Source organism: Nerophis lumbriciformis, linkage group LG13 (assembly GCF_033978685.3).
Source record: "Nerophis lumbriciformis linkage group LG13, RoL_Nlum_v2.1, whole genome shotgun sequence".
Lineage (NCBI taxonomy): Eukaryota > Metazoa > Chordata > Actinopteri > Syngnathiformes > Syngnathidae > Nerophis > Nerophis lumbriciformis.
Window position 1 is genome coordinate 12,470,912 of NC_084560.2, and position 26,752 is coordinate 12,497,663.

The 26,752-nt window shown below is 41.2% G+C and overlaps 1 protein-coding gene across 2 annotated transcripts in view; it reads right to left on the reverse strand.

Moving 5' to 3' along the window:
* csrnp3 (cysteine-serine-rich nuclear protein 3) overlaps positions 1 to 26,505 on the reverse strand; it is an 82,944-nt gene extending 56,439 nt beyond the window's left edge. For both annotated transcript variants that reach the window (XM_061971688.2, XM_061971687.2), the window contains exons 1-2: positions 26,381 to 26,505; positions 25,874 to 25,915 (exon numbers count right to left, since the gene is read on the reverse strand). The gene's annotated coding sequence lies outside the window, so the exon portion shown is untranslated. The remainder of the gene's footprint in view (positions 1 to 25,873; positions 25,916 to 26,380) is intronic.
* Positions 26,506 to 26,752: the final 247 nt, after the last annotated feature.

Below are 26,752 nucleotides of genomic sequence, written 5' to 3' on the forward strand. Positions count from 1 at the left end.
GAGAAAAACTACAGACTACACTCAGGCAAGTTAGAATTCCTCGCCCTCAAATGGTCAGTCTGCGAAAAGTTTAGGGATTATTTGTATTATGCCCCACACTTTACTATCTACACTGACAATAACCCTTTAACTTATGTCATGAGCACTGCTAAATTAAATGCAGTTGGCCACAGGTGGGTGGGTGAACTGTCAGATTTTAGATTTGATATACGGTACAGACCAGGCAAAATAAATGTTGACGCTGATACACTCTCACGTTGCCCCCTAGATATCAACAAATATGTCAGTGAGTGTACACAGGAATTGACCAGGGAAGTTGTTACCACGACATGGGGAGGGTGCAGAGCAGGCGAAAGGGGAGATGTAGCCTGGATAGCTGCTTTGGCTCTGGCCCAGGGTGACCAGCTTGAACCCAAGACCAAAGAAACATTGACACCATTTAGTCTCACTGAACTCCAACAGGCCCAGCAAAAGGACCCAGTGATTGGAAATATTCTACGATTGAAAGAGTCAAATGCAACACTAACTGACAGCATGAAGCAAAGTCAGCAAGGGTTAGGCAGAAAAGTAATGCATGAGTGGACAAGGCTGCACATCGAAGATGGAATCCTCTATCGTAGAGTCGCAGAGCGACGTCAACTAGTTTTACCTGCTAGTCTCAAAGCATTGGTTCTCAAGCACTTACATGACGACATGGGTCACGTAGGCACTGAAAGAGTCCTAAGTTTAGCAAGACAGAGGTTCTATTGGCCTTACATGAGGCGAGAGATTGAGACATATGTTACTAGACAATGCCAGTGCATAAAACAAAAAAAACCTGTGACACACGTACGAGCCCCAATGAGTAGCATAACAACCAACTCTCCACTGGAGCTTGTCTCAATTGACTATTTGCATTTAGAACAGAGTAGAGGAGGCTACCAATATATCCTAGTGGTAGTTGATCACTTTACCAGATTTGCACAATGTTATGCGACCCGTAATAAGTCAGGGAAAACTGCGGCGGAGAAAATCTTTAATGATTATATCCCCAGATTTGGCTATCCCTTGAAACTGCATCATGACCAAGGGCGCGAATTTGAAAATAATTTATTCCGAACGCTACAGCAACTGAGCGGAGTGGGACATTCCCGGACGACCCCATACCACCCTCAGGGTAATCCAGCCGAGCGCTTTAACCGCACAGTGCTGCAAATGTTGCGAACCCTGAGTGAGGAGAAGAAGGAAAAGTGGAAAGATTACATACCCCAGATTGTCAGTGCATACAACAGCACACGTCATGAAGCAACTGGTTACTCACCTTTCTTCTTGCTTTTCGGGCGTCATCCACGATTGCCGATAGACCTGCTCCTCAGGATGACTCACCAGGAGGAACCGCAGACAACCAAAAGGTATGCCGAGAAATGGGCAAAACGCATGACCGAAGCTTACAGGATAGCTTCAGAAAACAGCAAAAAGTCAAGTGCCCGCGGTAAGAAGTACTACGACAAGCATGCGAAAGGAGTAGTGTTGCAACCGGGAGATCGAGTGCTGGTGCGCAACCTAAGTGAAAGAGGTGGCCCTGGAAAGTTAAGGTCCTATTGGGAAAACAGCACTTATGTTGTGAAAGACCAGGTTGGTGACAATCCCGTGTACAGGGTAGTTTCGGAAAAAGATGGCAGCAAGTCACGCGTTTTGCATCGTAATTTATTGCATCTTATTAATGACCTACCTGTCAACCTACCAGTAGAGGAAGAGAGAGGAAAGAAGGTACCAGAAAGGAGACCAAGAACAACTCACATAAATATTCCACCTGATTCAAACAGTGACACAGGCTCTGATGATGATGGCAGTTCTAGCTATTATGAGCTAAGATATAACTTTTGTACAGAAGACAGACCAGACGTGGAACCCTCCTTAGTCCCCAAAATTCAATCAGGCCCGCTGGAGCTCAGCCAAATCGCCAACCAAGGACCAACTTTGAGGAAAAGGGACTCAGGAAATAGGAGACATGCACCCATGAATGGGACAGAAGGACCAGGAAAGAGGGATCATTTACGGGACAATGATGAACATATTTTGGAGGACATCAGTGATGGGGATATAGAGGGATATGAGGGAACTAAAGGATATGAACCCAGAAATCTACCTGTCATGGAAGAGGGATGTGAACGAGAGCAGTCTTTTTTGCAAGACGAACAAGCGCAACTGAGCCCCACCCCTGATGCTGAGGTACAACCCCCAAGAAGGTCCACTAGAAATAGGCAACCGGCATCTCGATTTACTTATGATACCCTTGGTCAGCCTTCTTTTCATGTGCCCTCAGTAGTTAACAGTGCAGAGGTGTATGCAGGCCCCTCAATGGTTGCCTGGAGTATTCTAGGACACCCGTTGCTTCCCTATCCCGAGCCATCCCAATTTTTCAACCCGTCATTCTGTTCACCAAACGTGTACACCATACAAACATCTCCGCACATGCCAATGTACGTCTCATAAGGCACCTACATAGATGTACAGAGTTTGTGATAGTTGCATTTTGAAGTTGTGAAATGTCGGGTGTCATTCCTTTTTTTGTTGGGGTGTGTTGTGACACTTACAATTAGTAGTCACAATTGTTTTGTAAAATGAATGTGTAAATAGAGTATCCTAATTTAGTTCGAGGTATTTTCATATCTAAAGTCACAGTTTAAGTGTATGTTTCCAAGCTGAATGCCACAAGACATGTTATTCCGCCACGCCAGCAGAGGGAGCACTCCTATAGGAAAGGAGGAAAATGGGAGGTGCTTGTTAGTACTTCCGTGTCTCAGTCAGGTCACACCCTGAGATGACAACGCAATCAAGCACTTTGTGTCTCGTTTTTATTCCTATAAAACAGGTCGGTAAAGTGTGATAATATTAACACATTTGTCTCCAAGCAATTATAAGCGTTTCTGAAAATAGAAATATCGAAGTATGTTGTTAAAAGTGTGTATTTGTGATGAAATTTGTTATGTTCAATAAGCGATGTCTCCCTTTGTGTGCGAGCGCGTGGTTGGGCGGGAATGGCGGCGGCACTCTTCAGCATCTACATGCTGCCGCTTGGTGACATCATACATGTGAGCTTTCACTGTTCTGATGATGACACCCAACTCTACATGCCCCTAAACATGACCAACACGCCAGATTGTAGTCACTTGGAGGCGTGTCTGTATGAAATTAAACAATGGATGTCCAGCAACTTTTTGCAACTCCACGCTAAGAAAACGGAAATGCCGATTATCGGTCCTGCGAGACACCGACACCTATTTAATAATATAATAATAGTCTTTCAAATGAGTCCTGGGTTTTCCCCGTGGCCTCCTACCGGTCGGACGTGCCCTAAACACCTCCCCAGGGAGGCGTTCGGGTGGCATCTTGACCAGATGCCCAAACCACCTCATCTGGCTCCTCTCCATGTGGAGGAGCTTTACTTTGAGCTCCTCCCGGATGACAGATCTTCTCACCCTGTCTCTAAGGGAAGGCCCCGCCACCTGGCGGCGGAAACTCATTTTGGCTGCTTGTACCCGTGATCTTGTCTTTTGGTCATAACCCAAAGGTCATGACCATAGGTGAGGATGGGAAGGTAGATTGACTGGTAAATTGAAAGCTTTGCCTTCCGACACAGCTCCTTCTTCACCACAACGGATTGATACAGCATCCAAATTACTGAAGACGCTGCACCGATCCCCCTGTCGATTTCACAATCCACTCTTCCCTTACTCGTGAACAAAACTCTGAGGTACTTGAACTCCTCCACTTGGGGCAAGATCTCTTCCCCAACCCGGAGATGGCACTCCACCTTTTTACGGGTGAGAACCATGGACTCGGACTTGGAGGTGCTGATTCTCATCCTAGTCGCTTCACACTCGGCTGCGAACCAATCCAGTGAGAGCTGAAGATCCTGGCCAGATGAAGCCATCAGGACCACATCATCTGCAAAAAGCAGAGACCTAATCCTGCAGCCCCCAAACAGGATCCCCTCAACATTCTGACTGCGCCTAGCAATTCTGTCCATTAAAGTTATGACCAGAATCAGTGACAAAGGGCAGCCTTGGCGGAGTCCAACACTCACTGAAAATGGGTCTGACTTACTGCAAAGCTCTGACACTGATCATACAGGGAGCGGACCGCCACAATCCGACAGTCCAATACCCCATAGTCTCTGAGCACCCCCACAGGACTTCCCAAGGGACACGGTCGAATGCCTTTTCCAAGTCCACAAAACACATGTAGACTGGTTGGGCAAACTCCCATGCATCCCCAAGGACCCTGTCCAGAGTATAGAGCTGGTCCACAGTTCCATGACCAGGACGGAAACTACACTGCTCCTCTTGAATCCGAGGTTTGACTATCTCACGATAGTTGGAACACACCCTTCGGTTCCCCTTCTTAAAGAGAGGAACCACCACCCCGGTACCGCTCCCGATGTCCACGCGATGTTGCAGAGTCTTCTCAACCAAGACAGCCCCACAGCATCCAGAGCCTTAAGGAACTCCGGGTGGACCTCATCTACCCCCGGGACCTTGCCACCAAGGAGCTTTTTAACTACCTCAGCCCCAGAAATAGGAGATTCCACCAAAGATACCCCAGGAACTGCTTCCTCATAGGAAGACATGTAGGTGGGATTGAGGAGGTCTTTGAAGTATTTCCTCCACTGATCCACAACATCTCAAACTAAATCTTGTTGACATGTATGATTTAAGTGTTATTATGATAATGACAATAAAGGAATTGATTGATTGATTGATTGATCCGCAGTCGAGGTCAGCCGAACACCATCCTCACCATACATGGTGTTGACAGTGCACTGCTTCCCCTTCCTAAGGCGGCGGATGGTGGTTCCTTGTTCCCTGCACCACACCTGCTGTTTTGGGTTGGAATCTCTGGGTGGCTTGTGGCGTACTTTGGCTCCCACACACACTGGGAGAAAAATATATTGTACATACAGATATACATACATACTCACATACACTTAATTATTCCTACATATATACAGTACATACATTCGTACATTCATTCATACATACATACACAAATACAGTACCTACATACACACCCACGGTACTTACAGCCCCACACATTTACATACATATACACATACTGTACATTTACATTCACTGTACAAACATACATATACACATACATGTACATATACATTCACTGTACAAACATACATATACACATACTGTACATATACATTCACTGTACATACATACATATACACATACCAGTGATGTGCGGTGAGATTCATGGCTGGTGAGGCACTGACTTCATCACAGTCAGATTTACAAACATATGACGGCGTGGCGAAGTTGGTAGAGTGGCCGTGCCAGCAATCGGAGGGTTGCTAGTTACTGGGGTTCAATCCCCACCTTCTACCATCCGAGTCACGTCCGTTGTGTACTTTGGCAAGACACTTCACCCCTTGCTCCTGATGGCTGCTGGTTAACGCCTTGCATGGCAGCTCCCGCCATCAGTGTGTGAATGTGTGAATGTGGAAATACTGTCAAAGCGCTTTGAGTACCTTGAAGGTAGAAAAGCTTATCATTTATTATATGAACCCTAAAGAGTATCTTATTCACCATTTGATTGGCAGCAGTTAACGGGTTATGTTTAAAAGCTCATACCAGCATTCTTCCCTGCTTGGCACTCAGCATCAAGGGTTGGAATTGGGGGTTAAATCACCAAAAATGATTCTCGGGCGCGGCGCCTCTGCTGCCCACTGCTCCCCTCACCTCCAAGGGGATGGGTCAAATGCAGAGGACAAATTTCACCACACCGAGTGTGTGTGACAATCATTGCTACTTTAACTTGACTTTAACTTTGCACATACAAACTGTAGCACACAAAAAAGCACATTTAATAAAAAAAACGTTATTATGGTCTTACCTTTACTTATAAATGAAGTCCATGCGCCACTGTTGTGCCGGATAATGCACCCCCGGCGTAGAATGCACCACCTGACGGGAGTGTTATATCAACTAAAGCCCACACTTAAAGTTTCCACGTGCAAGATTGAATCTATTTAAAAAAGTTATTTAATAAGAAGCCAAAAAGTGCAAAAACAATAATGTTTGTGTTGGAGGAGTTGTAAATTAATGAAATATGAAATCCGTGCTGCAGTCTGCAGGTGTATCTAATGTTGTGGCCCAGCAGCGACTGCAGCACTGATTTCGTATTTCAGTCATTCACAACTCCTCCAACACCTCTGTTTGCTGAATGTATAGATCAAATACAAATCTGACAAATAGGAATGAGTTTGGACAACTACACACATACGTCAAGAAATGCAGTGTACCTCGCATCGAGGATGCCCTCGTACTCTGCCAGCTGTCGCATGAAACTTGCGTTCGGTCGTGTGATGCTCCTCTTTTCCTTGACAAAGTTGTATGCCTTATCTAGCGACCAGCCGAACTCTTTCATTGCATAAGCAATGACTGTGGAGGCGGATCGGCTGATGCCCATGCGTGCTGCAGTCTGCAGGTGTACCTAATGTTGTGGCCCAGCAGTCATTCACAACTCCCCCCACACGAACATTATTGTTTTTGCACTTTTTGGCTTCTTATTAAATAACTTTTTTAAATAGATTCAATCTTGCACATGGAAACTTTAAGTGTGGGCTTTAGTTGATATAACACTCCCGTCAGGGGGTGCATTCTACGGCGGGGGTGCATTAACCGGCACAACTCTACCACCAGGAGGCGGGATTACCGCGTGCCTCACACAGTGCATCTTCGCAGCCGTTTTATGATTGCTCAGCACAAGAAATACGTTACACACATACAGTTGATGACAAAATACACTGTACATTATATACCTCCGCTAACTAAACTATGGAAATGTATAATATAATTCATATAGCAATACGGTCTCACTGCACAGCAGGTCAGCAGTTAGCCGAGTCATTGCACAATCCATGGTGAGGCTTAACTCAGTGACGTGCCTCAACTGGCTGCTGATCACCGCAAGTCTCTTCTCAGTATTTGAACGGCAAATGTGAAAATTCAGCGATTTTGAATAAAAATAATCTAAAACTGGTGAAGTTAAATGGAAAATAACTTTATCGTATAATCACTGGATACATATAACAATTTAATGAATTTCTTTTCTTTTTACATTTTTTTTCTTCCCATGATGGCACGTGAGGCTCCGCCTTACCTGCCTCCCCTGACTGCACGTCACTGACACTGTACATATACATTCACTGTACAAACATACATATACACATACTGTACATATACATTCACTGTACAAACATACACATACTGTATGTTACTCCCTCCGAGGTCTTAATCAAGGCTCAAGTTGTTCGTTTTTCTCAGACATTTATTTTCAGCCACGCCTTCTCCTCATCACAACGATGCCAACACAATGCCAAAATAATGCCGTCAGAACTAATAAATAAGAGAAACAGAACTTACAATTAGTCTGACATCCAATAACATAAAACACATTGATTTCACATACATATCAAAAAGAATCATACCTCATTGGCCTCACAAACTCTGAGGGAATAAAGTTTATTTTCAAGCGGAGACTCCATTAACCTCTTCCATTTGCTGTCTCATGCTGCTTCCCTTTTTTCCGTCACATATTAATTGTCCCCCCAACAATGTGACCAAACCGGAACAAAAAATATGTTCCTCTCCAATTTACATGAGTTTTGTAACAAAATAAAGTTAACTTATACTTGCATGAAATTACCAAAGAAAATACATTTTTAATCACATTAAATGTAAATATGAACCTATATTTATACATTGTATTTATTTACTCTAACCAACTATGAAATTATATAACATATATACAATGTGCTTCTGTCAGCAGCTACACTGTACATATGCATTCACTGTACAAACATACATATACACATACTGTACATATACAAGCACTCATGCACATAATCACGTTTCATCAAACATATATTAACGTTGTTGCCCTAGGGTAAACTGGGTAAAATACGTCACACTGACAAAGCCTAACCTATTGTAACTATAACAATCTACAAGGTTAATACAGTTTGCTTCTGTTTCTTCCCCTCCCCCCTGCTTTCTTTTGTATCTCTAGTTATCATTACATATATGTATTGTTGCATTTGAAACATTTGTATTGTTGATAATAGAGCTAATTATTATTTTTATTCACTATCAATAGTACTATTTCTTGGTATTTGTTGTCGTTGTGGCTTGTGCAGCTCTTTGAGACACTTGTGATTTAGGGATATATAAATAAACATTGATTGATTGATTGATAGTGTAATAATGTTCATTGTCATTTCTGTTATTAATATTTTCTTCACTAATTGCTTCTTTGCTATCACTTTTACTATCATATTTGTCATACTTGCCAACATTGAGACCTCCGATTTCGGGAGGTGGGGGGGGCGTGTTCGGGGGCGGGGGCGTGGTTTAGGGCGGGGGGTGTGGTTACTCGTCGCCGGCGTCGCCATGGCTGTATCTTCCTCGTTCTTCTGCTTCGTCTCCTTGTTGTGTGCGCAGTTGTGCACTCTCTAAAAGCCGTAGATGTTATAATGTGATTGGGCAGGCACGCTGTTTAGATCGTGGAAAAGCGGACTTGAGAACAGGCTGTCGACACGTCATTCAGGTCCGCATGGAGCTGGAGGGGGCGTGGCCTCCATTTGCGGCTCTAAAACGGGAGATTTTCGGGAGAATATTTGTCCCGGGAGGTTTTCGGGAGAGGTGCTAAATTTCGGGAGTCTCCCGGAAAATTCGGGAGGGTTGGCTCGTATATTATTTGTACATATCCTATAGGGGTTTGGGAAAAAATCAATTTGAATTCGAATCGAGATTCTCACATTGTGCGATTCAGAATCGATTCTCATTTTTAAAAAATCGATTATTTTATTTATATTTTTTTTTTTTTTTTTTATTAATTAAATTATTTTTTAATTAATCAATCCAACAAAACAATACACAGCAATACCATAACAATGCAATCCAATTCCAAAACCAAACCCGACCCAGCAACACTCAGAACTGCAATAAACAGAGCAATTGAGAGGAAACACAAACATGACACAGAACAAACCAAAAGTAGTGAAACAAAAATGAATATTATCAACAACAGTATCAATATTAGTTACAATTTCAACATAGCAGTCATTAAAAATCCCTCATTGACATTATCATTAGACATTTATAAAAAATTTAAAAAAAGAATAGTGTCACAGTGGCTTACACTTGCATCGCATCTCATAAGCTTGACAACACACTGTGTCTAATATTTTCACAAAGATAAAACAAGTCATATTTTTGGTTCATTTAATAGTTAAAACAAATTTACATTATTGCAATCAGTTGATAAAACATTGTCCTTTACAATTATAAAAGCTTTTTACAAAAATCTACTACTCTGCTTGCATGTCAGCAGACTGGAGTAGATCCTGCTGAAATCCTATGTATTGAATGAATAGAGAATCATTTTCAATCAGGAAAATATCATTTTTGAATCGAGAATCGCGTTGAATCGAAAAAAAAAAAATCCATTTTGAATCGAATCGTGACCCCAAGAATCGATATTGAATCGAATCGTGGGACACCCAAAGATTCGCAGCCCTAATATCCTATTTGCTGTTGTTTTGTTTGTCACGTCTGGGTCGCATGTTTATGCGCTGGTCGTTTCCCCAAGATGCAGATGGACGTCAGGAAGCAACATGCAGGCAGGAAGAATGATTTATTCCAGTAATCAAGCCCAAAACACAAAAAGGTGCTGATGGCACAGGAAGCTAAAGTTCAGAACAAGCAAAAACAAGAACAATAAGCAAAAGAACCAACTGGTAGTGTGTCGCATAACAAAACTGCCAGACAGACTGTGGCGAGAGGCAGGAATAAATAGCTCTCTAATTAGTGACCAGGAGCAGGTGAGCGTCCCGACCACTAATCAGAGGCAGGTGATGTTAATCAGCACCCATGGCAACAAATATAACAAACCAGGGTGCTGAAACAGAAATAAATCAACAACCAAGGAAATACCAAATCAAACAAAACATAATCCGGACCACGGATCATGACACTGTTGTTGTTGTCTTTTTTTTCTTTTCTATCCCCTTCTGCTCCGGAATGGCCGCGCCAAACATTAATATAAATCCATTTATTAAAGTTAAATACAAATAAGATAACAAGAAACAAGTAAATGTGTACAGCAGATATAGATCATCTACATCTACTATATGATTTGTGTGAGTGGCTGGACACGATATTTATATATATATATATATATATATATATATATATGGGCAGCATGGTGGGACAGGGGTTAGTGCATGTGCCTCACAATACGAAGGTCCTGAGTTCAATCCTGGGCTCGGGATCTTTCTGTGTGGAGTTTGCATGATCTCCCCGTGACGCGTGGGTTCCCTCCGGGTACTCCGGCTTCCTCCCACCTCCAAAGACATGCACCTGGGGATAGGTTGATTGGCAACACTAAATGGTCCCTAATGTGTGAATGTGAGTGTGAATGTTGTCTGTCTATCTGTGTTGGCCCTGTGATGAGGTGGTGACTTGTCCAGGGTGTACCCCGCCTTCCTCCCTAATGCAGCTGAGATAGGCTCCAGCACTCCCCGCGACTCCGAAAGGGATAAGCGGTAGAAAATGGATGGAAGGATGGAAATATACATATATATATATATATATATATATATATATATATATATACTGCTCAAAAAAATTAAAGGAACAGTTTTTTTTCAGGGTATGGCATGAATTCAATTGCACTTTTCTGATAAGGTTTTGGTCAGGTACGTGGCAGAGGGTTAATCAGTTTCAGCTGCATTGGTGTTGATGGAATTAACAACAGGTGCACTAGAGGGGCAACAACGAGATAGCCCCCAAAACAGGACTGGTTATGCAGGTGGAGGCCATTTCAAGTTCCTCACTCTTGATCTTTTTTGACTGTTTTTCCACAAGTGTTGGCTTTAGCTAGAGTCATTATCACGACTGGGAGCATGAGGCGATTTCTTAACCCTCCTGAAGTTGCGCAGATTGTCCTACTCTTCCAGGATGGCACATCCATGCGTGCTGTTGCAAGAAGATTTGATGTGTCTCCCAGTACAATCTCCAGAGCATGGAGGAGATTCCAGGAGACAGGCAGTTACTCTACGAGAACTGGACAGGGCCTTAGACGGTCCTCATCCCATCAGCAGGACTGATATCTGCTGCTTTGTGCAAGGAGGAACAGGTTGAGCACTGCCCGAGCCCTACAGAATGACCTCCAGCAGGCTACTGGTGTGAATGTCTCTGCCCTAACAGTCAGAAACAGACTTCACAAGAGTGGCCTCAGGGCACGACGTCCTGTAGTGTGCCCTGTGCTCACTGCTCAGAACCGTGGAGCTCGATTGGCATTTGCCATAGAACACCAGAATTGGAAAGTCCGCCACTGGCGCCCTGTGAGAGCAGGTTTACCCTGAGCACCTGTGATAGACGTGAAAGGGTCTGGAGAAGCCAAGGAGAGCGCTATGCTGCCTGCAACCTCATTCAGCATGACCCGTTCGGTGGTGGGTCAGTGATGGTCTGGGGAGGTATTTTTATGGAGGGACGAACAGACCTCTACAGGCTAGAGAACGGCAGTCTGACTGCCAGTAGGCATAGGGATGAAATCCTAGCAGCCATGGTCAGACCCTACGCTGGTGCAGTAGGTCCTGGGTTCCTCCTGGTCCACGACAATGCCCGGCCTCATGTGGCAAGAGTATGCAGACAGTATCTGGAGGATGAAGGAACTGACACAATTGAATGGCCCTCACGATCACCCGATCTAAACCCGATAGAACACCTCTGGGACATAATGTTTCGGTCCATCAGACGCCGCCAGGTTGCTCCTCAGACTTTACAGGAGCTCACTGATGCCCTTAGACAGATCTGGGAGGACATCCCACAAGACACCATCCGTCGTCTCATTAGGAGTATGCCGCGACGTTGTCAAGCATGCATACAAGCACGTGGGGGCCACACAAGATATTGAAAATAATTTTGAGTTGCAGAAATTGAATTTAGGCAAAATGGACGAGCCTGCCACATCATTTTTTCACTTTGATTTTTGGGGTGTCTATATACTGAGCCCTCTGTAGGCTGAAAACTTTTATTTCCATCAAAAGATGTGGCATCCTTTTGTTCCTGAGACATTAAACTGTCCATATCAGTATAGATATCTGACTTTTTTTTTCACCATTGAAATCTGATGTGTTTTTTTTTATATAGTGTACATCTATCTCAGTCTAGCTCTGAAAAACATTGCGACATATATCAATTCTGCAAATACACACAAAGGAATCCATTTATGGCTACGTAGCGACATCTACGGATTTATGTAAATGAGACTTCACATGCTCTCGTACATTTGCTAGCTTGCACTCGCCCGAGGCTGCAGACTGATGTGAGCATGGGGGAAGATGGAGCTTGGTGGGATGCTAGGATGCTAGAATGCTAGGATGGTAGGATGGGGGTGAGCAAGCACACTGCTCAGCTGCAGCTTCTCTCCTGCAGCTGCAACCAGGGATTTACTTCACAATGAACTAGAGGAAGCAAAAAATGACCACCGCAGTTTTAGATTACAGCCTCATAAGTTCCTAACTGAGTGTTATGAGCGAACCCTTTAAGCCAAATGTAACAAAAGACACCTAAACCAGTCGGACTTGTGTTTTGATGAATTATATTCACATTGTCTGCAGGCATTAGCAGAACCCTTCAGTCGTCATGTCAGTCACAATCCATTATTCATGCCCCTATTTCTTATTCATGGCTGCATTTTCTCATCTTATTGCAAAGTTCACAAAAAGCAGTCTTTCTGCCAGAAAACAGCACAGCCAAACATTACACACACACACACACACACACACACACACACACACACACACACACACACACACACACACACACACACACACACACAGGCTGGTAGGAGGTGGGCTGGGAGGTGGGGAGAAAGAGCTTGGATGTTCACAGCCTTATCATGTATATACAGCAGGCCTGGGCAATTATTTTGACTCGGGGGGCCAAATTTAGAGAAGGAAATGTTACTGGGGGCCGATATATCTATTTTTTATGAACACTAATGTCTGATTGAATACTAAAAACGTTATGACAGACCGCCTTAAAAAATGGAATTTTACGGGTTTTTTTTTACTGAATGAGACACCCCAGAATGTACATGAAAATAAAATGTACAATATTAACTATGAAGGATAAAACACTGAATATTGACAACATATGAACGTCACACCCCCTCTCCATCCACATATTTTACAATCAAGTGAAACACAACAAAAATGCAACAAACACAGTGAAATATGAACGCGAAGGGTAAAAATAAACCCAGCTACAATCTGATATATGTGATACATCACTAAGCTTTAGAACTTTGTTGTAAAAATCTCCTTCCACGTCTGTCCCTGACACCCACATTTCAGGCTCTGGAAACACTCTGTGGAAACACTCCCCACCCACACTGCTTGGTGCCTCGTCTGAGCTGCTGTGACTCACATTACCATAGTAACTAATTTCATTACCATAATAACGAATTTCATTACCATAATAACGAATAACATTACCATAATAACTCATTAGATGACCATAGTAACTCATTAGATGACCATAGTAACTAATTAGATGACCATAGTAACTCAATATATTACCATAGTAACTAATTATATTACCATAGTAACTAATTAGATGACCATAGAAACTAATTAGATGACCATAGCAACTAATTAGATGGCCATAGCAACTAATTAGATGACCATAGCAACTAATTAGATGACCATAGCAACTAATTAGATGACCATAGTAACTAATTAGATGGCCATAGTAACTAATTAGATGACAATAGTAACTAATTAGATGGCCATATTAACTAATTAGATGACCATAGTAACTCATTAGATGACCATAGTAACTTATTAGATGACCATAGCAACTTATTAGATGACCATAGCAACTAATTAGATGACCATAGCTACTAATTAGATGACCATAGTAATTAATAAGATGACCATAGTAACTAATTAGATGTCCATAGTAACTAATTAGATGACAATAGTAACTAATTAGATGGCCATATTAACTAATTAGATGACCATAGTAACTCATTAGATGACCATAGTAACTCATTAGATGACTATAGTAACTCATTAGATGACCATAGTAACTAATTAGATGACCATAGTAACTAATTAGATGACCATAGTAACTAGTATATGATGCCGATTCCAAGCATTGAAAGACTTAGTATAGTTGAAGACTTACGGTCATTAGAAAACATCACTGCACATCATAATGGCAGCTACACTTTACATCTTAAACATCTAAAATAATGATTTTGGAATGTCTGGCGGGCAGTGTTGGGTTAGTTACTGAAAAACAGTAACTAGTTATAGTTACTAGTTACTTCATTTCAAAAGTAACTCAGTTACTAACTCAGTTACTTACAGAGGTGGGTAGTAACGCGCTGCATTTACTCCGTTACATCTACTTGAGTAACTTTTGGGATAAATCGTACTTCTAAGAGTAGTTTTAATGCAACTTACTTTTACTTGAGTATATTTATAGAGAAGAAACGCTACTTTTACTCCGCTACTTTTATCTACATTCAGCTCGCTACTCGCTACTAATTTTTATCGATCTGTTAATGCACGCTTTGTTTGTTTTGGTCTGTCAGACAGACCTTCATAGTGCCTGCGTTTCAACAAATACAGTCACTGGTGACGTTCACTCCGTTCCACCAATCAGATGCAGTCACTGGTGACGTTGGACCAATCAAATAGAGCCAGGGGTCACATGACCTGACTTAAACAAGTTGAAAAACTTATTGGGGTGTTACCTTTTAGTGGTCAATTGTACGGAATATAATATAATATAATCTACTAATAAAAGTTCCAATCAATCAATCAAAAGTGTGAAGGAAAAAAGACCCTTTTTTTATTTCAACCGTACATCCTGTCAAAAGCCTAAAGACTGACGGGACAGTTCCTGTCTTCACAATAAAAGTACCGCTCCATCGCACCTGCGCTTTCAAACTAAGAGTCTCCAAAAGCCAGCGCAAACAAGCTAGCAAGCTATGGAGTTTGCCCCCAATGTATTTCTTGTAAAGTGTATAAAAACGCATATGGAATCTGGACAAATAAGATGCCAAAAACCAACCACTTTCATGTGGTATTAGACAGAAAGGAGGAACTTTTTTTGTCCTCCATTTGAAAACGTGGACTTTATCATCACTACTGTCTGATTACAATCAATGCAAGTCATCAGAATCAGGTAATACACCAACTTATATTCTTGTCTTCATGAAAGAAAGGAATATATATGTGTTAAACATGCATGTACCGGTATATTCATTAAAACACCTTTAACATGTAAACAAAAACGGCAAAATAAATAAATTTAAATTATATACTGTATATATCAATGTATGTATATATATGTGTGTATATATATATATATATGTATATATATATATATGTGTGTGTGTGTGTGTGTATATATATATATATATATATATATATATATATATATATATATGTGTATATAAATATATGTGTGTGTGTGTATATATATATATATATATATGTATATGTGTGTGTGTGTGTATATATATACACATATATATATATATATATATATATATATATATATATATATATATATATGATATGTGTGTATGTTACTCATCAGTTACTCAGTACTTGAGTAGTTTTTTCACAACATACTTTTTCCTTTTACTCAAGTAAATATTTGGGTGACTACTCCTTACTTTTACTTGAGTAATAAATCTCTAAAGTAACAGTACTCTTACTTGAGTACAATTTCTGGCTACTCGACCCACCTCTGGTTACTTACACCAAAAAGTAATGCGTTACTGTGAAAAGTAACTATTTAGTTACTTTTTTTTTTTTTTAAAGCTCCAACTAATGCCCTTTTAGCCTTTATTTCAGTACTGTTATTGCACTGGAGAATAATACAATCTGTTGATCAACTTGACATACATTTGTATCACTGAACTCTGCTAAGCAATGTGGTCGACATACAACACACAAAGACAAAGATATGTTACAAAGGCCAATTTGTTTCTGGCCAGAACAAATTGACAAAACTATTTTAAATAGCTGCAACATAACATACATAAGTAACAAACAGCATAATAACAGCATAGCTGTAAAGCAAGAAAGGCACACACTACATACACAAAGCCTAACCAGGCATTTTTTCCTCAAGAAATTCTGACACAAAATCATGTCTGAAGCCCAGAACACTCTACACATTTCCCCAGTTTTAGTTTAGAGATAAGGAAAGATTGGCCTGGCCCACTAGCATCCCTCTTTATGATTGACAGAGTGTGTGTACCTTCAGTTCTGAAAGATGAGCAGAGGCAGAGTTAATCCTTACGTGGTGAAGTGTCATTGGAGTCTCTGTCTCTCTTTACTAGCTTCGTCGAAGCATGTTGCTATGTAGCTTGTTTCAGCAGATTTGAATTGCTGTTTTGGGCAGTAGATGGGATCTTTGATCCAAAGCACAATTTACATTTAACTAAATTGTTATTTATATTACCTTGATCGCGATCTACCAGTCGATTGCAAAGGTAGTATTGGTAGATCACATTACATTTAAAAAAAAAAAAAAAAAAAAATTGACGCCAGCCTATCATCCATCCCGTCTTTTGATTGTTAAACAGGGCAGCCAGTCAGATGACATCTTCGTTTTTCTGACACTTAGGTCACTGCGCATGCGCAAACAACGGCGCTCAGTGCAGCAAAGCTAACAAGCTTGTCAGCGAGTTACCGCCAATTTTCAGCCCTCGGTTTTTTCTCTTAAGCAGGCCAGCAGTGAAGTGTATATACGCACAAGAAACCGAATAGCTTTGTCTTTGACCTTTTTTTTACTTAAAGAAAGCAAATTAACAATCAGAATAGTTAACAAGATAAAAAAAAATATGAATAAATAAATGAATGCAAAAAATAAAAAATGAATATATGAAATACAATATTTTTTACATACATATTGCTTAATTTACATTAATGATGTGCACTTTAACAACTAGGCTTACAACTATACCTAATATATAAAGGGGTGGAAAAGTGACTTTTACCTGCAGGGTAAACATTAGCTAACCAGAAGGCAATAACAATGTAAACAAAAAACACCTGCTTAAAAGATCAAATACAAATGTCCCTGAGGAATGTAAGGTGGGAGTACTGTAATTACCTAACGTTACATTATTATTTTCCATACCAATTTAGCCCCCTCCACAATATTAACCCGACGTTAAAACAGAACTAGCTATTTATTGATTAGCAATTGCCGAATCATGTAACATTAGCTTAATGCTAAAAAGCCAGGTTACTATCACATTCTGTAACAGACAAATAATTTCATGTAGGCTAACGTTACCTACCTGCTACCTCTTGTCTTTTTCTCGTTTCTCCTCCTCTTCTTTTCTCTTTTTTCTTCCCTGGGCACCTGACAGTTTTGGCCGTTTTGACATCTTGTGTTGATTTTTTGATGTGGTGATGTCCAAAAAGAGTCATGATACGGGAAGGGAGAGGGCGCACCGTGCGGGGGTGGGGGGGGTGCGTAATGTTGTAACAAATAATATTTCTATTATATAGGCTTTACTTTGCATTTTAATTAACGTGGGATTATTTTTTGTAATTAGAAATAATAGTACCAAATTTTTTTTTTTTTTCTCCAACATTTGTGGCACTGGCGTGGCGCCCCCTGATGGACGGCGCCCTTAGCATTTGCCTATACGGCCTATGCCACGGGCCGGCCCTGCTCTTAAGGGTATAAAAATGAGTGGGGGAGCTGGACCAAGTAGAAGACAAAAACGTATCACTTTCATACGGAATAGGAGGAGGACTTTTTTTTCACGATGACATTTTCGAAGTGCGTTTGCCTCATCTGCCAATCTGCCATCGCAATACCAAAGAAGGGAAATGTGGAGCGGCATTTTTGGACTATTCATGGAAAATACGACACCGACTTCCCGCTGAAAAGCGAGCTGAGAAAGAGAAAGGTGAAAGAACTGAAATCCCAGTTGTCCGGACAGCAGTCATTTTTCACACAACAAACTTCAAAAGCGAAAGTCGCCACCGAAGCATCATTCATCCGGGTGAGTCACATCATCGTTAATAACAATAAGTCCTTCCAAGACGGAGAGATGGTAAAGGAGGCATTCGTTGAAGCAGCTGACTCATTGTTCCGAGACTTTAAAAATAAGGCAGAAATATTATCTTCGATATAAAGAATCCTCAATATATTTAGAAATAAATATATGTATTGCATTTATGTAGTAGGTACATCATTTTGACTTGATCATTTTATAAGTAGCTTGTATGCTGAAAAAGTGTGAGCACCCCTGATTCTTGTATTATCATTAAACACCTTTAATTTATTAACAATATTAACTATATGTGTTAAACATGCTTGCATTATCATTAAACACCTTTAACTTGTTAACAAAAACATATATTTCATAAATAAGTAAACATAAATTATATATATATGAATGAGGTAGATCCCCACGATTTGATCAATTGAAAAGTAGCTCGCCTGCAGAAAAAGTGTGAGCACCCCTGGTCTAGTCCTTTGATTGGTCGTTATCTTCAGTTTTTTCTGTAAAACTTTTAATCTGCAAAAAATCTAATACGTTTGAATGTATATTAACAGTTAACAATTAGTGTGTAAAACCTCCATGCCAGTCAGGACAGGGATTCTTGCTGAGCTTATGATCGCTAGTAAAAGTTGTGCCGTCATAAAAATAAAGGATGTTGGCTCATGTTGAAATCCTAGTAAAGGTTACTTACAAACAATGTTTCCATATGAGTTGGGAAATTGTGTTAGATGTAAATATAATCGGAATACAATGATTTGCAAATCATTTTCAACCCATATTCAGTTGAATATGCTACAAAGACAACATATTTGATGTTCAAACTGATAAACATTTTTTTTTTTTTGCAAATAATCATTAACTTTAGAATTTGATGCCAGCAACACGTGACAAAGAAGTTGGGAAAGATGGCAATACATACTGATAAAGTTGAGGAATGCTCATCAAACACTTATTTGGAACATCCCACAGGTGAACAGGCAAATTGGGAACAGGTGGGTGCCATGATTGGGTATAAAAGTAGATTCCATGAAATGCTCAGTCATTCACAAACAAGGATGGGGCGAGGGTCACCACTTTGTCAACAAATGCATGAGCAAATTGTTGAACAGTTTAAGGAAAACCTTTCTCAACCAGCTATTGCAAGGAATTTAGGGATTTCACCATCTACGGTCCGTCATATCATCAAAGGGTTCAGAGAATCTGGAGAAATCACTGCACGTAAGCAGCTAAGCCTGTGACTTTCGATCCCTCAGGCTGTACTGCATCAACAAGTGACATCAGTGTGTAAAGGATATCACCACATGGGCTCAGGAACACTTCAGAAACCCACTGTTAGTAACTACAGTTGGTCCCTACATCTGTAAGTGCAAGTTAAAACTCTCCTATGCAAGGCGAAAACTGTTTATCAACAACACCCAGAAACGCCGTCGGCTTCGCTGGGCCTGAGCTCATCTAAGATGGACTGATACAAAGTGGAAAAAGTGTTCTGTGGTTTGAAGAGTCCACATTTCAAATTGTTTTTGGAAACTGTGGACGTCGTGTCCTCCGGACCAAAGAGGAAAAGAACCATCCGGATTGTTATAGGCGCAAAGTTGAAAAGCCAGCATCTGTGATGGTATGGGGGTGTATTAGTGAAGTGAATTGTGAAGTGAATTATATTTATATAGCGCTTTTCTCTAGTGACTCAAAGCGCTTTACATAGTGAAACCCAATATCTAAGTTACATTTAAACCAGTGTGGGTGGCACTGGGAGCAGGTGGGCAAAGTGTCTTGCCCAAGGACACAACAGCAGTGACTAGGATGGCGGAAGTGGCCTAGTGGTTAGAGCGTCCGCCCTGAGATCGGTAGGTTGTGAGTTCAAACCCCGGCCGAGTCATACCAAAGACTATAAAAATGGGACCCATTACCTCCCTGCTTGACACTCAGCATCAATCAGCATCATTGGGGGTTAAATCACCAAAAATGATTCCCGCTACTGCCCACTGCTCCCCTCACCTCCCACAGGGTGATCAAGGGGATGGGTCAAATGCAGAGGACAAATTTCACCACACCTAGTGTGTGTGTTACAATCATTGGTACTTTAACTATTAACTTAACCCTCAAGTTGCTGGCACGGCCGCTCTACCAACCGAGCTATACCGCCCCTAAGTGCCCAAGACACAAGGCGCCATTAATGCTGAAAGGTACATACAGGTTTTGGAGCAACATATGTTGCCATCCAAGTAACGTTACCATGGACGCCCCTGCTTATTTCAGCAAGACAATGCCAAGCCACGTATTACATCAATGTGGCTTCATAGTAAAAGAGTGCGGGTACTAGACTGGCCTGCCTGTAGTCCAGACCTGTCTCCCATTGAAAATGTGTGGCGCATTATGAAGCCTAAAATACCACAACGGAGACCCCCGGACTGTTGAACAACTTAAGCTGTATATCAAGCAAGAATGGGAAAGAATTCCACCTGAGAAGCTTAAAAAATGTGTCTCCTCAGTTCCCAAACGTTTACTAAATGTGTTGTTAAAAGGCCATGTAACACAGTGGTGAACATGCCCTTTCCCAACTACTTTGGCACGTGTTGCAGCCATGAAATTCTAAGTTAATTATTATTTGCAAAAAAAAAACAAAGTTTATGAGTTTGAACATCAAATATGTTGTCTTTGTAGTGCATTCAATTGAATATGGGTTGAAAAGGATTTGCAAATCATTGTATTCCGTTTATATTTACATCTAACACAATTTCCCAACTCATATGGAAACGGGGTTTGTAAGTTGACTGCAACACCAAGCAGAAGCAGCCTTGGCGTCTGGACTAAAGCGAGGAGATTCAAACACCTCAGGATGGGTCCTTTGGACGGAGAACGAGGTGGTGCAGACTTCCTGTACATCGGTTACTGTAGTCCACAGCTTGGAAAATATTTGGACTCGGGGGCCACATTGAGAGAAAAAATGAGTCTGGGGGCCAATGTCAATGTGTGTATAAATGATATACAGGGTGTCCCAAAAAATGTATACTCACTTTAAATAATTGTGAACTAGGTGTTTATTATAAAGTGTTTAATTTTCAACATGTAAAATAATTTACAAACATCATTCTATAGTTTTGTCAGCGCCTGTTCTCAAACCGTTCTGGTCCAGACACAAGGATGGAATAGCACACATCATGCAACAATTCCCTTAGTATTTGCATGCATTCACCTTCAATGGTGGCTCTCAATTCAATGACTGGTGCAGGTCTCATTGCGTAAACTTTGTCCTTTAGGTATCCCCGTAAAGCACAAAAAAGAAACCCCTCTGAATGGAGGGGTTTTGTTGAATACCCTCCATGTTCACCAGGCCTCACACCACAAATTGAGACACAAATTGTCAGACAACTCTGTTGACATTATAATCACACCAAATTAGAACTGACAAAGAACATTCATTTTGAAATGAAAGTTTAAAACTACATTTGGATGTATCATCAAACACATGTCAACAGAAATATGTTTTCTTCTTTGAACACAAAATTACAAGGACACAGACAATAGATTCTAAACCTCCCAAGGGAGTCCCATCATAAGGTGTGAAAGCCCAGATGAGCTCCACCAGGAGTCCCATTAAGAGCGGCCTAATTGAAAATAACAACCCTGCTGAGCCACACAGATGCTATTTGGTCTCAAATATCAATATACTGATAATGGCATTTAGATACAAACATCGGATATACAGGAAAACTATGAACAAACGCAATGAAGAAATGAAAACAAAAGCTCCTTTTGTTCATAAATTTTCTACCACTTATTCTGTTCAGGTATTTTTTTGTTACCTAATATAATGTACAACTTGAACTAGAATACAGAAATAGAATATTTCAATTGCCATGGTGACCCACATTTACTGACTTTGGTGAGCTATTTCATCATTATGCTGTGTTAGTACGAGTGCTAGATTAAAGTTAAAGTACCAATGATTGTCACACACACACTAGGTGTGGTGAAATTTGTCCTCTGCATTTGACCCATCCCCTTGTTCACCCCCTGGGAGGTGAGGGGAGAAGTGGGCAGCAGCGGTGCCGCGCCCGGGAATCATTTTTGGTGATTTTACCCCCAATTCCAACCCTTGATGCTGAATGCCAAGCAGGGAGGTAATGGCTCCCATTTTTATAATCTTTGGTATGATTCGGCCGGGGTTTGAACTCACAACCTAGGGCGGACACTCTAACCACTAGATATGCCCATTTTACATTGATTCTCGATAGGATATAATTATTAATCATTTAATTGAGTTTAAAAACGTGTTTTGAACAGAATGTAACAATTTTTTTTCCGACTATTTTGAGCTCCTGTTTTGATGCCAGTTTTGTATTGAGTAGGCCAGGGGAGTGCAGTCTGACTCAACAGTGCCTCTGCTGGTTTGAGCCGAGTACTGCATAACATGTTTTCCATACATATATACATATTTTTAATTTGTGTCTCTAAAATGAATGACATTGAATAGTGATTAATTGAAATGAATCCAAAGCAACCGTGTGAGTAATCGTATTGAAACGTGTATATAGCTGGACAGTACTAGTAAAAATAAAGTACATTTTTTTGATTTAGCTAGTGCACAGAATGCGCTAGCTAGGAATGTGTGCGTTATTGATGGTTGATAACTCTGTCTTGAATAAATTAAAGAAGGCTTATTATGATTTTAGTCTATGTTTCTACATTGTGAGACACTTGTGATTGAGGGCTATATAAATAAACTTTAATTGATTGATTAATTGATTTTAAACACTTCTGTGTGGTGTAGATAATATGTATTAGTTATGTTTTGGTGTAAAGTTTGCTCTACAGTCACTCTCCACTCTTATATAACCTGTTTTTTGAATCTGTCTGCAAGATGTTCAATTGTGACAATATTTATAACTCAGAAAATACGAAATTCACCCTGGGTCCTCTTTATGTATATATGTATCTATATTAAAGTGTATATATATGTATTTATTTAAATACATATATATGTATAAATATACAGAATAATATATACATTTATAATATTTACATATTATAAATGTGTATGTTTCTACTTGTTGTATACACAGTACTTACAGCATGTGTAAAACATGTTGATGGAGGTGTTTGGATGTTATTTAAGGGCTTTATAGGCAGAATAGAGCAACCAACCTCCATTGTAAGCAGACTTTTGATCGCATGTATTTACTATTTAGAATGCATTAAAAAAAAAAACACCATCCTAGTCTGGATTGGCAGGTGGTGGTGGTTCCTCTCTTTAAGAAGGGAAACCGGAGGGTGTGTTCCAACTATAGTGGGATCACATTCCTCAGCCTTCCCAGTAAGTTCTATTCAAGTGTACTGGAGAGGAGGCTATGCCGGATAGTCGAACCTCGGATTCAGGAGGAACAGTGCGGTTTTCGCCCTGGTCGTGGAACTGTGGACCAGCTCTACAGTCGGAAAGGCCCAACAACGTCTTTTTTTTTTTTGAGGAAACTAAAATGCGCAAACATTCCGCAGAAATCAATGGTAAACTTTTACAACTGTGCCATCAGCAGTGTCCTCACTTACGGATTTTTAGTGTGGTTTGCTAGCTGCACTAAAGCGAACCAACAGGCCCTCCAGCGAGTGGTTAAAGCGGCGGGGAAAATTACAAGGACGATACTCCCAGAGATGAGTGCCATGTACACAACTCGCTGCCTAAAGCGAGTACACAACATCCTGAAGGACAGATACCACCCAGCACATAGCTTCTTCAACCTAATACCCTCTGGAAGGAGGTATAGATCGATTTGCGCCAGGACCACCAGAATGTCTCAGTCTTTATCCCCAGGCTGTGAGACTGCTAAATGAACAGCCTGCCCCTTTGCTGCCCCGGACCATCTTATTACCTCACTCTTCACCACCTCAATAATTGTGCTCTGGACATTGCATTGCTGCAACATCAACGTAACACCCATCAGACATCTGACTGTTCCCACCCCCACGTCCCTCTTATCGCGATCTTCCTGACAATGCTAAAATGTAAACTATTGTCAACCTGCACATCAATGCAGTTTCTATGCCGCTGGACAAAGCTCAAACAAAATCTCGTTGACATGTATGACTTAAGTGTTATTATGACAATGACAATAAAGGAATTGATTGATTGATTGATTGATTGATATACTTTCGGCAGGGTCCTTGAGGGTGCATGGGAGTTTGCCCAACCAGTCTACATGTGCTTTGTGGACTTTGAGAATGCATTCTAGAATTAATATTCTAGAAAGTGTGAAGCTGCTCTATAATCCGATATAAAAAGAAATAAATTGGAAACCGGTACTTTTCAAACAGAGTATAGTACCGTTTTAAATTCATTAGTACTGCAATACTATACTAGTACCGGTATACCGTACAACCTTAGTGTGTATATAAAACCTTGATGGAAGTGTTTGCATTTATTTACTAGCTGGAATGCATATAAAAGAGAAAAAGAAATGAGTTCTTGTCTTACACAAGGACTGTGCTATGATATTGCTTGTGACCCCAAATACTAGGGGTTTTGCTGGTCACTCACTACAGCGTGTGTTCAGAATCCTTGGCATTAGAGGACTGCAGTCGAGAAAAGCCACCAAGAACATCCTAGAGGCCGCAGAAAAGGCCTCCCGGTGGCTGTGGATCCGTAGGGGGGATCCGTGGTGTGCTACTTGGACACAGGCTGGGGTCTGATCACCCCTGGCTGGGTCGCCCGGGCGAGGGTGTCTGATGATTAAAGACCCGAAACACCCTATGACCCCAGGTTTATCACTGATGACGTGTCCAAGCATCACCGTGAGGTGTATTCAAGTTCCCTGGTCCAAGTCAAACATTGTTAACAAGCAGTGTTAGCCTGGAGAGCTATGCTAGCTAGGCGGACTAGGTGGATGACGTTTATCTTAGTTAGCGTCCAGCCTTCTTGCTAGCACTTTACTAAGCCTCTTAGTTCATTTAAATGTTACGTTAGCTTATTATTTGGTCCAAATGGTCGACCATGACCACATTACCAATCATTTATTCATTTGATGTGGAGCTGAGCATTTAGCATTACTGCTGCCGGCCAAGACTTAGGGTCGTATTGATGTCACGCCTCCACTCTTCTTTCTTACAAGTTCTCTTTTCTTTACACCTTACTATATTCAATCATTTATATGTTCGTTAACTGTCACTATATAATATTCAATTTGTGGCATCGTATTTTTTGTACTCATATAGTGACAGAAAATGGGTGGATGGATGGATAAGTGATCTTGATAATATTCTACTAATTAAGTGAGAATGTGGTGTTAGAACTGTTGCATTAGTTAGGATGATGATGAGCTGCGCTTCACTTCTCTTACTGTATGTAAACACCTGCACTGCAACAATGTAATTTCCCCATTTTGGGATGAATAAGTCCATGCTATCCTACTAATATATTGCTTGGATTTGAATGACGTCAGGTCCGAGTCACGTCCCGTCCAATAAATATCTGTGGTGGTCAAGCTCGATGTTGCCAATGGGTACTAAGTGCTATGTAGCCTTCCTCAAAGAAAACATCCCTATGTTTGTGTGCTTTTTGGCTGTACGAATCGTTTGGAAAAGGAGGAATGTTTCTTTAGAGTTCCCCTTTAAGACAGCTCTGAATATTCTAGAAAGTGTGAAGCTGCTCTATAATCCGATGAGACTGGTGCAGATGTCTGTGTGGACATCGACGTCAACGTCACGTCATGTCGCGTTATCACTGGAGGCCTAGCAACACTTTTGCTTGGAATGAACACTGCAATCTTACCTTTTAGCCAAATAAATTCAACCGACGCTTCCCGCTCGGGTCCTGAGATGTGGGGAAAGAAGAGAAATCAGCTTCTGCAGCAGGTTACGTAACATAAGGCAGGAAGAGCTGATGCAAGACAACACAATCAAAGGAAATCATGGTCAGGGAACTTTGCCATCCATGAGAGACGGATGGGATGAGGTGGTTAGGGGGCATGTAAGGGTGTTGGACTTCCTGCACTGCAGTGGACTCTGCAGGGATCAAGGAAGCCCCAGTCTCACATGAGTGGGTAGACCCACCATGTGCAGAAGATGACAAAGAACATGAGACATGGTATCAAATGGTGTGGGACAGACTGTGAGCAGAGTGTGAACACTTATGCTGCATGCAATATCTATATCTAGACAATATCTATAGCTAGACAACATATATATCTAGACAATATCTATATCTAGACAACATCTATATCTAGACAATATCTATATGTAGCCAATGTGCAAGGGAACTCCCAGGAGCTGGACTCACCATGCATGTGGTTGTGCAGCCAGTCAATTAAAGCAACATCCCTCCCTCACGCCTCCTCAGTCTGGCTTTGTCCTCCATGTCCAGGCTGCTGTGTGACACCAAATGCTGTTCAAGGGACCGGTGTGCGTTTTTTTTTTTTTTAACCAGCCCTCCTCCCGGCTGCTGGGAACAATGGTGCCGCATCAGCCTGACAGGCTGGTGGCCAACGTGACCACCGCCGTCCAATCAGGGCTTAAACACTAGGAGTCGTCGGCAGAGCTCTTTCCACACTTTTGTGCAAACCCGTCTGTCACATTTTGCGCCACGCAGAGAGACTGTAATCAAGTACCCTGTGGTAAATTTTAAATGTGCTCTATAAATAAAGTTGATTTG